Consider the following 16,363-nt stretch of genomic DNA (forward strand, 5'->3'; position numbering starts at 1 on the left):
TTTACTTTTATAAATTTGTGGTGGACACCAAACGTACAGTGTAATACAGCAGTTTGATATCCTGGCCTAGCTCTGACAACAGATACACAGACTTGCCTGCCTTGATATTATGTTGGAAGGTCTTTCCAGTTACCAGCAGCCGTCCCTAGAGAGGTTGCTCAATCTAGCACCAAAAAAGAGCTCTAACACGTCCAGATTTCTCTTGCAGGACTGAATGAGTTTAAATAGTGAAAGTTACTTGTACCATGGAAACCCACAATTCTCAATTTGCTCCTGTGCTTCTCCTGCAAACAACATGACACCTTCTCCTAGTCTGGTTACACAAACAATATTCAAATCAATCAATCATTTCAGAAAACCTTTCTATGATAAATACCAAACCAGACTGAGAAAGGTCAGCGAAAATGCATGTTACAGGTATTATAAATACTTTGGCACATAATTGTGCAATGACATACAAATGTTACTGTTAGAGAGCACTTACAAACAGCTGCTCTCCGTAAACGCTGCCATCAGGTAGTTCTCGGAAGGACAGTAAAGGGGAGGATCACTTGACTTCTGTCTTTCTTTTGCTTTATTTCACTTCAAACGTCTCATGGGGAAGCACTGAGAGGCAGTCAGCCCTATAATTTTTTTTTCAGATTCATCCCATTTTCCCTCGTTCCCTTGCTTGATAGACTTAGTCAGTCCCCCTTTTCTGTCAAGGAAGATGTTAGACCCCTTTTCTGAACTATGATCTGCCTTTTCAGGACACCACTTTAGAGATCTTACAGAAAAAGCAAACAATCTGAATCCTTACGTGCAAAACATGACCACTTCATTTTTTTTTTTTTTAATAAGTAGTGGTAGTGGATTGGCAAGGAAGAGAAAGATAGATGCCTGAGACAATGACTGAGAAGGAGAGATGATGATTTAAAGCTTTGGGTTGATCAGAAAGATTATTTGAATGTATTTTAAGAATCATGAGACTGAGATGTAAGAAACTTCAAGATCTACTTCCTAGTCTGTATTACATTCCTAATGCACACGTTGAGGTCTACTTTAAAATAGGAAACCTGAAAATTCACCTCTTTTTTTATCTCCCTTTCTCTGGAACATTGCCAAACAGGAGGGAAGAAGGCAGAGGGGATAGAAGATAATGAGGGTAAGGAAAGGAAAAACAGTATAGCTTTGTGGATAGAAATGCATCCACTTCTAAAACATCAGTGGTGAGTCTGTTATTTTTCCTTATGTAGAAGATTCTAGAAACATTTTTATTTGAAACTTTGAGGGAACCTAACTATAAGGGAAACCTTCATATTTGAAAATTAAAGAAAATCTTTTGGGCCATTTAACAATGACTTTTGTAAAGTGCTTTGAGGTCACCTAATCAAGAACTTTACCATTACAGGAAGTATTTTTCCCCTTCACATTCAAAATCCATTTCTAGACCTGCTTTTGTAATTGCAACAGAGGTAAAAACATAATAACAATAAGCTACTGTCAATCTATCTTTCCAATGTCAATGCTTTCCCTTTCATGGCAAAGTAGTTTTTTCCATGCCAAGAAATGTGCCTTTGACATACCAGTAATTTAAGTTTTAATGAAGTTCAGGAGACAAACTTTTTAGCAGGGCTTATTATGATACGACAAGGTGTACTGGTTTTAAACTAAAAAAGGGTAGATTTAGAGTAGATATAAGGAAGAAATTTTTTACAACGAGGGTGCTGAAACACGGGAACAGGTTGCCCAGAGAGGTGGTAGGCACCCCGTCCCTTGAAACATTCAAGGCCAGGTTGGATGGGGCTCTGAGCAACCTGATCTGGTTGAAGATTGCAAAGGGCATTGGACTAGATGAGCTTTGACTACATGTCCCTCCCAATTCAAACTATTCTATGATTCTATGATCCTTTAATTAAAAACAGGGAGCAACCCAAATAACTTAGCGAACACCTCTATTTCCAGATCAGGGATATATAGGATGTAAGCTTTCTGGGGACACTGATGTTCAGATGGTTGAATTCATCACAGTACACCTTGTTTTCCCCCTTTTGTATCTCTCACCCTACTCCCTCTCTATTTCTCTCAGCACAACTCTTGGCAGGTTATTCCCTCTCTGAACTTGCTGATGATATTATTATTATTAATTCAGTATCCTGAATGAGTTAAACCCAGCCTTCAAAGTTTTCTCTGTGCTTGTGCAGCATCCTCCTCCATGGCTGCAATCCCACTGCAGTGCCAGGCAGTTGAACAGCCCCAGAGCCACAGCTTTCCTCTGGCTCTTTTAGCACAAGTCTTCGGAACATCCAGCGACTCTCGTAGAAGAGCAGAAGCTGCGATGCTGCACGGCATCCAGGGAGCCCTGCTTTCTCTCAGTGTATGCCCTGAATGAGACATGAGTCAGGCAAAAAGTGGAGAAATGCAAGACTAAGTTTGTTTCAAAGGGAGGAGATGGATATAGCAATTCGACTGTCAGGACTGGCCTCTCAAATTAGAAGCCAGTGCTCAGTGAGCTGGAGACAGCATGTGAGAAAAGGTAGCAGCTCTCAAAGTGAAATATCAGCTCCCTTGGGAACCCATGCCCAAAGCTCTCATTGTCTTTGATAAGAGACTTCAATAACCAGGCTTTAGAAGGATTTTCCTCTTTTGCCATTATCTCAGCACCAATCTCACCCTTAACTGACTCAGGGTAGCACAAGCAGCACTAATGTATCTTTAGCAAAGGGGGAATTCCCCACCTTATGTATTACTCTCCTAAGAAAAAAAAAAAAGAAAAAAAAAAAAGATCCTTTGCAGTGAGGATTTTTTCAGATATCATATTCTAAGTATTATTCATTTTAAATTGAGTTTATTTAGCTGGACTACAAAAAAAAAGAAATATTTGGAAGCAAGGTTTTTGTCAAGTATCAATTATGATACAGCTGGGATTATTTTTCCCCATTTAGCAATTACAGTACCTGCATGGATATTTTTTAAACCCAGCATCATATTTTGTTGTTGTTATAAAAGCCCTCTCTCTCCTGGGACTTATTGTGACAGACTTGTGCATGCAGTCCCTTCAGAGATTACATTTTATTTTCTTTGACAAGCACTGCCATCTGATGACAATTTTCATTATTAGACTGAAATTAGACAATGTTCTTTGCTCCACCACTTCTTCAACCACAAATAGAAAATGAACTTATTATAATTTCAATGTATGTTCTCATCTGAGGGCCAAGTAGCAATCTGACATTTTTGTTTTCACTGAGACAAACCTGTTATGAAGTACAAATCTTGTATTGATCTCCCAAAATTTGACTCTTGTTCATCAGGGAATAATTTTCTTCGGTGTATTTATTTTTCTGTGCGATAACTGAGCATTTAACAATCATAACACTCTGGTTTTGCTTTGGTTTGATTTTTAAAATCCTAATATTCTGTGAAGTAGAAACCTACCAACTACCTCTTTTAGATGGGAAAAGGGAAATGTAAGGGAAAAGGAAAGGCTGTCCCAAGGTTACAAATATCTTCTAAGGCTGAGTAGGGATTCAAACAAACCCTCCAAACCGCAGCACAATCCCCCAGCTATAGAAAGACCCTGCTTACAACATGACACTACTGTCTTCTGGAGTAGGGAAAGCTGACATCTGAAAACTGAACTTCTTTCCTTACCTACACCAAACAGTATCTGTATGCTACTTCCCCCTCTCCGTTATTTGTTTCCCAGCCTGTGTGAGGAGCATAAGAGCTGCTCATGTACTTCACAGTGATAGGGTAAGCTTCATCTTTAAATTCTTTGAGAGGTCTGGGCAACAGGAGGATATAGTTGCCATGTAATCTTCTCCTACACCTCTAATTTCCTGATCTTTCCAGTACTAATTTTAGACTTGAGTAATTTTTTTTTTCATTTTGGGCTATATTCATTGATAACATTTTCTAATTTGAGACAGTCAAAACATTCTTTAATATATAGATATATTTATAAGCTAAGGATAACTTTCCTGCAATCCAATGAGAATGCAGAAGAAAAAAAAATGTTTTGGAAATGTTTGTAGTTAAAAAACAAAGCCTTTGATGAAGAGGAAGAACCTGTATGTATAAATTTTTAGTGAAAGTAAAATATTTAACTGAAATTAGTCAAACCCAACCAGTTTATTTAATATAGTTTGACAGTTTGCACTATAAAAAAAAAAACTAAATTCCAGAAAATGTAGGGGAAAAATGCATTTTTTCCAAAATGTTCCATAAAGAATAACTGAATTTTATTTGACTCAACTGATCTAGACTGCAATATCATTTCTAGATGCGTGTACAAGGTAAGAGAAAAAAGAACTTTACATTTTTCTTTACTTCAGCTCTGAAAAATCTCTCCAAAGCAGAAAGCTCTTAAGATCTTAGCTTCTATTTTTTTTGATGGTTCTGAATACATTCTGCCACACATCTTTCTTTGCCCTTCTGCCCTGTACTGCATAAAACGAACACTTCTATTGTTTCACAATCTACCCGTGTGCAGGTTCACAGCTGTGAAAGTACTCTGGCCCCTTCCATTGTTTGACTAGATCTATTTTATTCTCCCCTGGTTCGCTCAAGTACTGTACCCTCTCCACATCTTCCCTTCACTCAGATTTCTAAGCTCTTTAGAGTAGAAATACTCTCTTGTAGCAGTGTTTACGCAACAAAGATTGCCAGAGCAATATTATAAATATAAGGAAATTAAAAGTGCAGGTAAGTGAAAAGGCCAGGTTTTCCCCATAAAGATACTTCATGAAAAGATTTCACTATTCAGAATGGTGAAAATTAGATTATTTCCCGATATTATTTATAATACTTTCAGTTTTCATCCACGAAGTAGCACAGCAATTCGAGTTTTGTACTTGCCTCTAGAACATGGCTACTGCTGGAAATGTCAGATAAAACAAAACAACAGTTCTGCCTATTTCCACATTACACTGGCTCCAAAAACAGCTTTCCATAATTCACAGGACTCAGGAAATATTTAGATACCATTGATTCATTGTTCATTAGTTTCTTATGCTTTATAAGTCTCTGAAATACTATCACATTTGAACACCAGCATTAGTATCAACAAAGTTGGTATTAACTTCTACATTATAAATATAAACCATATATATATATATATGTTATACATAGCTTATATAACTGCACTATCAAAAAAGGATTCAGAAGGTAACCAACTCCTTCAATACCTCTTCCAATGGACATGTCTTAGTGAGCAATGTCTCTAATAAACAAATATTTACTGTAAAGAACACAATCTTCTCACCATTTTATAGATAATGGTTGCATATCTCCACTGAAAAACTATAAAGAAACTTTAATGTCTAATATACAGATTCATCCTTAAAACACTTCTCTTAAAGGGATTGTGTGGGAGTCACAAGTGCTATAAAACATCAGACTTTCACTCACTTTTATGGAGCTAAAACATATTACACTAACTGAGGATTCATCTCTCTAATTTACTGGCACTCTTATTTGGCTTTGTATTTTTATTATTAGTCTATATGCATTTTAAAAACTCCAAAACAAGCACAAAAGTATGAGCTTTGAGGGCCTAATGTTCTCTAGGCATCAGACAAATTTGATTTGTTCTGATGAAATCACCAACGGTACGAGATTGTGACCTACAGGACCCTGCTTATCTATCTGGGTTTGACTGAATTACGAAATTGAGATCTTCTGTCCCACATCTTTGGGAAAAATAAAATGAGTTGTTAGCAGTTTCATGAAGTATTGCACCTGGACATGCACTTTAATAAAATTGCACTGTGCACAACTTGTTTCCCTTACAAACACTGGACTTTCCCTGAGATTTTCCCAGCCAAAAATCTAGCTTTTCTGACGCGGCTGAATTGTTTATTTGGCTGCTGAACCTGATGAGTAAGAAAGCAAGACATCAATCAGATGCTGTTAGTAAGTGCAATCCTGTCTTAAAGAGACCAGTCCCTATTCTTCCTGAGTTCCAACAAGCTCTGTGCTCCCCAGAGCAAGTGGGTAACTCTGCTACCTGCAAATTCAAACTCACCATACCAAAAACTTGCACTCACAGTAATAGATATATCGCCCAAGATGACAGACAAACATTTCCTCATTTAACATCTGTCTTTGAAAGCAAGGTTACTCACACTAACTGCCAAGAATCTGAATGACCCACCAACTCTGATACAATGCCAGTTGAGGGGGCATTATGCTAGTCAAGATCTACCATCACTCCTTCTGTTCTCAAGAGATTTATTTTCCCAGACAAAGATTTCTGTCACATGTGGAGTCCCTTGTAACTTCAGTTTCTTTTTAATGCCTATACAAATTACTGCAGATATGACTGACGTAAAGTGCCCATGAAGTTTTATCAGTCAGTGTTCAAAAGAATTGGATGTTCTGCTTAAATATTTGTTTCTGATGCTTCTTCCCATGCTGATCTTGAATCATATGGTAGTTCCATGTGCTTCCCATGCTGATGAGAATATTCAATTTCATGTACTGATTTCACCTAATGCAAAAAATATGCACACGGAAATTCAGAATTTGGCTAAAGAAAAGATGGTTTAAATTGCATACTGGAAGTGACATAAGGGAAATACTTTGAGCAAGCTAGTAGTTCCCATTGCTTTCCTTTCACTTAAGAAATTTCCCCTAAACAAGTTAAAATGGATAAGGCATGGAGTCTAAGATTATTTGTTGTTTGGATTTACCAACTTAGGTATTCTTATATTCAAGAAAAGAAAACGCTCTCTTTCTCTCACAATCAGTTTCCAGGAACGCTCCACTCATTCTTCCTGGACACAGATTCGACCAAAACAATTCAACCTACATTAATGACCCAAAAAAACCTATCCATTCCATCCATATAAAGCTTTTTAGAGATCGCTTTTTCCTCATCTTCAGTATTTTTTTTAATTTATCTCACTTTCGCCAAAGAATAGAACATTCCAGAAACAGAGTTTAGCTTTAACAATAAACATAACAGTCAAATTGGATAAAGAAAACTCTTTCTGAATATGCAACAATATAATTTGAAATAAATACAGGCAAGTCCTTCTTATCACCATTCATTTATACTGCATAAATTTATTGGTGATAAATTGTACATCGCTACCACAGCAGATTCATTTGAAGAAATTCTAGTCTTCTATAAAGTTTCAGTCATTATTCTCATTGCTCATAGGGGCATCATTCCAATGTTATTCCACTGGGAAAGATCGTATTTAGAACTAATCTAAAACCGTCAGGAAAGCAAAGAGCCATAGGATAGATATCAAGTGGATTGCTTCAGTGATGTACCACTACAATTTCAGTTTCTCTTGTATTTCTTTTGCTTTCTATGCAGTCTGCAGAAAAGGATGGAGCTAGTTCATCAGGTAAGGACTTAAAATTGAACATGTTTATATACGTTCATGGAGAGTCCTTCATGATTTTTCAGAACCTTATGCCCTTGGACCTACCCGCTGGATGAAAAATTATCACAGTGGGAAAGAACTTTCCCCAGTGGTGCTACAGATGTCTCAAACAGTTATAACAAATGAACAGGGACTTGGATACACACGTTACCAACATGCATTCAGTGCAGCTTACTTAGGTATCAAACAAACTACATGTCCAGTCCCCGATGACTGGAAGAGGGGGAACATAACCCAATTTTTAAAAAGGGGAATAAGGAAGACCCAGGTAACTACAGGCCGGTCAGCCTCACCTCTGTGCCTGGCAAGGTCATGGAGCAGATTCTCCTGGAAACCATGCTAAGGCACATGGAGAGCAAGGAGGTGGTTGGTGACAGCCAACATGGCTTCACCAAGGGCAGATCATGCCTGACCAACTCAGTGGCCTTCTATGACGGGGTGACAGCATCGGTGGACAAGGGACGAGCAACGGACATCATGTACCTGGACTTGTGCAAAGCTTTTGACACTGTCCCGCACGACATCCTTCTCTCTAAACTAGAGAGACATGGGTTTGATGGACGGACCACTCGGTGGATAAGGAGTTGGCTGGATGGCCGCACTCAGAGAGTGGTGGTCAACGGCTCAATGTCCATGTGGAGACCGGTCACGAGTGGCGTCCCTCAGGGGTCCGTGCTGGGCCCGGCCCTGTTCAACATCTTTGTCGGCGACATGGACAGTGGGATAGAGTGCACCCTCAGCAAGTTCGCCGACGACACCAAGTTGTGTGGTGCCGTCGACACGCTGGAAGGGAGGGATGCCATCCAGAGGGACCTTGACAGGCTGGAGAGGTGGGCCCGTGCCAACCTCATGAAGTTCAACCAGGCTGAGTGCAAGGTCCTGCACCTGGGTCACGGCAATCCCAGGCACAAATACAGGCTGGGCGGGGAATGGATTGAGAGCAGCCCTGAGGAGAAGGACTTGGGAGTGCTGGTGGATGAGAAGCTCAACATGAGCCGGCAATGCACCCTTGCGGCCCAGAAGGCCAACCGCATCCTGGGCTGCATCAAGAGAAGCGTGGCCAGCAGGTCGAGGGAGGTGATTCTCCCCCTCTACTCTGCCCTGGTGAGACCCCACCTGGAGTACTGTGTCCAGTTCTGGAGCCCCCAGCACAAGAAGGACATGGACCAGTTGGAGAAGGTCCAGAGGAGGGCCACGAAGATGATCAAAGGGCTGGAGCACCTCTCTTATGAGGACAGGCTGAGAGAGTTGGGGCTGTTCAGCCTGGAGAAGAGGAGGCTCCGGGGAGACCTGATAGCGGTCTTCCAGTACCTCAAGGGGGCCTACAAGAAAGATGGGGAAAGGCTGTTTAGTAGGGCCTGTTGCGATAGGACGAGAGGTAATGGTTTTAAAATAGAGGGGGGTAGATTTAGATTAGAAATTAGGAAAAAAATTTTTACGATGCGAGTTATAGAACACTGGAACAGGTTGCCCAGAGAGGTGGTGGAGGCCCCATCTCTGGAAACGTTTAAGGCCAGGCTGGATGAGGCTCTGAGCAACCTGACCTAGTCAGGGATGTCCCTGCTCCTTGCAGGGGGGTTGGACTAGATGACCTTTGAAGGTCCCTTCCAACCCTAACCATTCTATGATTCTATGATTCTATGATTCTAAATTTAAAGAAATTACTGCACAGAGCATTTCTTCCTCAGAGAAGTCAAAGGCTGGGAGGTAAACTGCCATTCCCTTAATCTCACTGTTCTTCATTTAGAAAAGCCAAGGACTAGGCTTTTCTCTTCCAACACTGAGTTTAATAGAACAGTATGTTTTATCGAAACAAAGAATCTGAAATTGTGCATGGTATTTCCTTCCTAGAATAGAACATAAGACTCATGATCCAGGATACAAAAGTGGGCTACAGGGTTAATATTCATTGACTTTCCTGGTCTCTGATGCAATTTGTAGGTTCCAATGTTAAGATGCTTAAATACCCTTGAAGCAATAAAGCTGATAGGACACTGCATAGACTTGGAACGTTTTGCAGCAATGCATTAATCATGGCACGCAGAAGCCATCGGTATACCCAGTAACTGGTGTTTATCGAATGCTGATGGAAACACATCAGAGTGATAAATCTTTCGTATATCTGCTTCATAGCCCATTCAAATACCAGTGAGGTCTCTGTGACTGCTTTTACTGATGAAGCACACACTGCTGTCACATAGACTTGTTCAGTATGGTTGTAACACTTCAATTGCTTTTGTGCATGTTCACCACATCAACGCATCCTGGAGATGACACTCAGCTTTCTTCCTGTCTGTCCCTTAGTAGCTCCACACACATTCTCAGGTATGAGCCACATCAGCTGATGTTCTGGTTTTGTGGCAGCTTGCAAGCAACTGCCGTCTTGATGCATGACGTCTCCAGTGCATTCTACTCATATGCTAAAAAAGTGGCAGGAAACACATTTTTACCGGCAGATTTTTAAAAGAATCTTCCTGGCATAGATATTTTAAAGCCGGAAGGAATCACTAGTATCATCAACCTATTCTCCTCCAAACAGATGCTGCAGAATCTTTACCATTAACTCAAGAAGTAGAGAGAATTATTCAGGCCAACAACTGATGGCTGAACTAGATTGTATCATTTGGAAAGACATCCAATCTCAATTCCAAGGGATGATGAATTTACCACTCTACTTAGTATGTTGTCCTCAAGGTTAATTCCCTTCTCTGTTAAAAAAATACTATCTCTGTAATAGAGTATCCTGCTATTTCTTTCTGTTGTGTTGTAAATTTACTAGGTAGGTTCATAACTGTTTAGATAATGGCATTAAATAAACGCATTTTTTATTTTAAAAGTATCATATTAGAATGAGAACAGAACAGAAATGGGTTATTACAGCAGAATTTAGGGCAAAGTGTCAGAATTTTCATGCACACATGCATAGGTTTAAATTGAAAAATAAATTATTATTGTTTATCATTTGCATTATATTAAAACCTATGGCTCCAAGTGAATTTAGCGTTAACAGCACTTGTATAATAAGAAAAGGGAGACAGTTGGAGAGTATAATCAAAACAAATGATAGAGAAGGGAGAGGTGAGTCATCTACAGAAAAGTGAAGGGAGTTGTTCAACACCATGGAGATCAGTGGCAGATCTAGTGACATGGAGCATATTTCGTTACTCCTAATCCAGCAAACTGTCTGACTCCGATTGAAAGGAAACAAGTAATTTTTCATGGAAGTAGGAAAACTGGAGTTATATAGAGCACAGAAAATATTGCAGAGAAACAACAGATCTACGCATAGCTGTAAGTATACATCTAAAGATCCCAAAGTAGCAGAAGAACAGGTTCTCTGGGGTATAGAGGGCTGATATATATACAGATGGGTAAGCCAAGACATATTGATTTGCCTAAAGATGAGTGAGTTGGTGGTAAAGAGTGCAGTGATTATCGTTCAAGAGTCAGTCCTTCTGTTTCACTGATCACACTCCTGGGCCAGGAATGTATCTTCCTCTCTGGACTGCCAGGCTGACACTGGGCTCTGCTAGTTGATTTTTATCATTTATTAGGGTAGAAAAGAATGTTAAAGATTCCTCTACCTTTAAATTCTATTCTTTATTTTAAATTGTTACCTCAGCACATTATGCTTAGTGAGGTGTGTAAAAGACTGATGAGTATACTAGGAAAGCATATGTCGTAGTTCAGCGTTTTATGACGCAGTTTGTACACTGGATTGTGGCCACTTTGGAAAAAAAAAAAAAAAGACACCCTGATTCTTCTTGCTGAGACAAAGTTGAGGAACTGTCTGTATGAGAAGACAGACAGAAGACTCCTAATAAAATAATAGCCAAATGAATAGTTTTGATGCCCCTTCCTTGTTCATTTTCAGTATGCTAGTTGCCACCAAATGCTAATCTGTTTGCTGAGAGATAACAAAGCACTTTTGCAAAGAGTTGTGTGCAAGATATGTTATCAGGATGCCCAACAGGTGTCTGTGCTTAAGGTCTTCACACAAATGGTGTGCAAAGAAACATGTGGATGTTTCTATGCATGACTGATGGCTTACTTAGAAACATAACCGCATGGGAAGTCTTAAAAATAAGGGCTAGCATTCACAAGGCCTTTATATGGAAGGCCCTTTCCAACCCTGGCAGAGGTGCTCGTAACCCTAAAAGGATATCTAAGATTGTGCAGAAAGTGCAACATTGCAAATCTTGGGACAAACACATTTTAACATGCAAATTCCTTACTACTTTTCATCTTCAACAATATGTGTGAAATTGAAGCAAGTTTTCCGCAAAACCAGCTTGGTTGATTAGTGGTGCCCTAAATACTAACAAAAATAGTGTAGATTGCTATAGGAGTAACGCTGTAGGGAAAGTGGGAGTTCGTCATGTAGGCTAATGTTCGCTTTATGCAAACCATCTTCTTGGTTTTGACTGTAGTCTGTCAAAAGAGATAGGCTTTTCCAGAGGATGATTCAAAGTGGCTAATACTTACCACTCTAAAGAAGCTTTTTTTCCTCTCCATTAATTTTAGATGGGATTAGCCACCCTCAGCTAACATTAGCCCAAGTGAATAATCAGCAGTGCTGAAAAAATGTCAGCAGTGTTGAAAAAAAAGCCAAAACAAAACAAAAAAAAAAACCCCAAAACAAAAGCAAAAACCATTCCAAAATGATGTCACTCGATGACAGCATTTTTTTTTTTTTTAAACTGTGACGCAATTTCTGATAAAATAAATCTGGAATTTATTCTCCCTTCTCTGGCCTATGTAGTCCCTGACTGTTACCACTGAAATTGAGAGATAGAAACAGAATAATGTAGGTTGAAGGGAACCTCTGGAGGTCCCTGGTCTGACCATCTTCCAAGCAGGGTCACCCTCCAAGCTATATCCTAATGCAGTAAAGTGAAAGTTTTTAGAATTATGAAGTGCATCCGAAATAGTCCATCACATCTTGAAGAGTGAATACTGGCTACTTCTATGGCAGACACTCTACTGTCAGGCATAAGCATTAGACCAAATACACGGATAGAAGGGGTTGAATGTACTTTTAAGAGTTGGCCTGTTCTCTCACACAGACATCCTGTGACCATATGCATCCTTATCCCTATTCTAAATGGTTACTCTGTCACCCTGATATACGAACATCTTTCTCTTCCACTTGAATGCATGAGGAGTGGATCTCCTTTACTGTGGGAAATGGAAGAAGATGACATGGTTTGATGACAGTCCCACAAGCAACAGCATTCTGATTTGCTAAACTTCAACACTTTAGCTACACAGCCAAGTATCAGTCCCTAAATCGTTGATCTCCAGCATGACACACACGGTAAATAAAGGCAGACAGATGGAATCAGATATTTGGGACAGGTCACAATAAAAAAAAATAAGGAAATGTAAACCTCTTCATTTACTAGTGCTATGTTGACAGAGCTCCTTTAGCTAGCATGCCTTGCTTTTCAAGAGTTCATTTAAAACAAGAGATGAGAATGAACAACAACTCCATTTTAAACCTGCTTTTTCAGCCTCTATTGCTGCCTTTCAGTGCTTGAGTGCCTTTGTGCATTTATTCCCGAGCTGAGCAATTATGACCCTGCATTTTGCCCATCTGACTTGTGTTTCCCAATTTCACCTGTATTTCGTCTCTCTAAATAGCTGTTATTCATGGCTGATTACTAACCATTTCTCTGTGTGTCTGACCCATCTGAACAGTAAAAGATGTCTCCACATGAAGTAGAGGCTCTTACATCCCACCCTCTGATTACACAGCAAACCACTTCTGAAGATTACATAGTAATACATAAGCAATACTCCCATAAAATACAGCTCCTCATCCTACAAGCAAGCTGATTAAACCCACATATAGAAGACCTCCAACAAGCTTTTGCCTCAAAAGCAATGCTTTACTGTGTTCTGAAGCTTCCTCCTGATTTTGTAACTCCTCTTATACAGAAAATGGTGAAGCATGCAGTAGGTCTGCAATTACGTGGTAAGAATCAGCCATGTAACAACTGTACTTTCAGCCAGAACAATGAATGCAATCATGAAGCAATTAGTGCAAGCGGCAGATGGTTTGCTGCTCTTTTTTTTCTCAAGGCTGGCAGGAAAAAGTCATGACTGAATAAGGGACTGGTCTGTCAGAAGTGGTAATTCAAGTCTGCTGCCCAAGGCAGAAACATAGGCGAGAGATATGTGAACAAAAGCAACTGAGTCACTGAAGCTTAATGAGTTAGCTGAACCCCAGTAATTAACCACATTCATTCACACACAACACCCAAGAAACTGGGACAGAAAATTATTTAAGTTAACATAGATTTCCCTACCATCGAGTAAATCTCTATACAACCAAATAAAAAAAAGATCTGTAGTACTTATCATAGTGATAGACTCAGTGGGCTGTGAAGAGATTGAGGAGTGATGCTACGTGACCTATTTCCTGTTCATTACAACTGAGTAATGAGAGGCATGCACTAACTGTTGGCTTTGCCCCCATCAGTTCTAAACTGGGTGGAAAACTTCTGAGAACCAGAACAGTCCAGGGCCAAAGTGATTCCTGTCTCTCCAGCTCTTGCTCTATTTACCATTTGATTGTCTCGATGCCAGCTACTGCAATGACAAGACACAAATGGATGGTAACAATGACATGGCTTGCCAGAAGGATGTAAACGTGTTTTCTTGTTGATTCTCACCTCCCTCTTGACTGTCAACAGCAAAATTAAATGACTGCAACAATTCTAACTGGTCAAAATCAAACTCTCTCCTTATGACCCCCATCAACAAAACCTTCACAGCCTCTTCATCAAGTCAGTGATATCAAAATGTAAATTCCTTACCATGCATATATGTTTCCCTTGCTTCCTTGGGTAACTCTTAGTCAGTGTGCACACAGTGCCTGGCATCCAAGGAGCAATGGGTTTTCTTTCCTTAATTATGGTCTTAGCATGAGATTGTGAAATAATAAATCACAATGTTATTCGTTCCGAACTACTTCACAGCTCCCATTGCAATTATCTAGATACCTGCAGGACCTCTTAATTACTCTGAAAAAAAATCTGCTTTTGGACATACAAGCACAAAACCAATGGAAGTCATTTACACTCAGCCACAAGCTGAACTTGACCCTTAGTTTGAGTTACATTTAATTTAGTCCAAGTTGATTGATACTCTGCCTGTTGGTTACCTTCTATGGTTCTTGGCCAAAGCTTGTTGAATTCAGAAAATGCATCTATTAGGTTTTAAAGTAGAAACCAGGCCTGTGACTTATACAGAGTACTTTTAAAATTCTATTTTAGAGTTAATTGGTATAGATCTACAGACCTTGTGGTACTTTTTTTTTTTTTTGGCACGTACAGTACTGCATTACCAACAGTTATTCAATTTGCTAATCAATGCCATAACACAAAAAAAAATTTACCGTACAGCCTGCACCCTCTCAGTCAAAATATCCCATAAACACAACTGATATCAACCTTATAAATTCAGGTTAATACACAAAAGGATCCTTCATTCTTATATTCAGATTGTTTTTTAAGGCTTCTACAGAAGAGTGGTGGTTCCTATAGAATAGTGACGGTATATTTGCTAGTAGCCACCTACCATAAATTAGATGAGCATTAGCTGTACGGACTCTAATTTAGAATTACTTCCTGAGCAGGCTGACTTACCACAACAGCTGAAATTCATTTTCTACTATATCCTAATTTCATTTGACAAATTTACCACTGAAAGTTTAATTGAGCCTCACGTAATAAATTTCCTGTTACCAACACACAGTAACATACAATCCAAAGGGTCCTAAAAGACAGCAGAGACCTGTCCAGAGAATTCAATAGCCACAAGGGAAAAGAAACATTTTGACCTTGTCTAATTTCATACTGAACACCCAGAAATAATTTAATCTGCACCTTCCTCTGGAACAGATTATAACGGTAGTACGCTCCACAAAACACTGTGAGAGGAGTGAGTGAAAAGTGCAATTGACTCTACAGGAAGAATTTGGCAGGCAAGATGTATTTCCCATAGTTGGGAAAGATATTAAGCTACTGGCCTGGAAGGATACTGGTTTTGAGCTTAAAGCACAGGACTGAGCTTCTATTCCAAAAATTCCCACATTTTTGTGACTTTAGCTACTTGTTTAGCTTCCTCACACTTTTATTTTCTCAAGCTTACAGTAATAGCAACAACAAGCTTACTATAGGCTAAAGGAAAATTAGTTGTTTAATGTTTGTAAAATTAATTCAAATACACAGATGGAAAACATCACAGAATTCAAACTTCTATGCTGATATTTACATTAACGTATAACCTGAACAATTCAGCCAATAATTGGATTATTGATTAAATTCAGATTCTCATAGATTCATCATATCTATAAACAAAAATAGACCACTGAATTTCATTGTATAAAGGCTAATATATTAGATGCCAAGATATTTCATTCTTTTACCCCTGTTGGGAGCTCAGCAATTTGTTTTGGTCTGTCTTCCAGTTTTATTCAGAAACATCAAAATATCAGGATGTGAAATCTGCCATTTCTCAGAACAGTTTGCTCCAATGGCTAGTTACTTTAAAGTTGAGTTTATCTGCTATTGACTCCTTCCCATCAATTCTTGTTAGTTGGTTTGCTAGATGAAAATGCTTACTCACATGTTTTGCCTTCCCTCATTAAGATATTTACGCACAACAATACAGTTTCCCTTCAATCTGCTTTTTGGTAAACTAAACAGACTGAGACCTACTAATCCGTCACTTGAAGATGGCTGACTTACGAGTATTGATGTGCCTGATTTCCAAGAAGTTCCTGCAATTAGGTCTATTACATCAAGTCCCATTCTATTGTCTCAAGTTGGGCAGCAAAAAATCAAGGCAAATCTCACAGCATATTTATTTGGCTGATGAATTATTTGTACTGAAGGAACTGGACTTCAAAAGGAACTTGAACACTACTTTTCTCTTAGAAAATCAAAGGCTACTTATAAATTTGCCAACCAGATAGG

At 39.2% G+C, this 16,363-nt stretch overlaps 1 protein-coding gene across 2 annotated transcripts in view; it reads right to left on the minus strand.

Moving 5' to 3' along the window:
* Positions 1 to 16,363, minus strand: part of LOC104475586 (VPS10 domain-containing receptor SorCS1) — a 292,980-nt gene that overhangs the window by 101,797 nt on the left and 174,820 nt on the right. The gene's annotated exons all lie outside the window — the stretch shown is intronic.

Source organism: Chlamydotis macqueenii, chromosome 7 (genome assembly GCF_036417535.1).
Source record: "Chlamydotis macqueenii isolate bChlMac1 chromosome 7, bChlMac1.mat, whole genome shotgun sequence".
NCBI lineage: Eukaryota > Metazoa > Chordata > Aves > Otidiformes > Otididae > Chlamydotis > Chlamydotis macqueenii.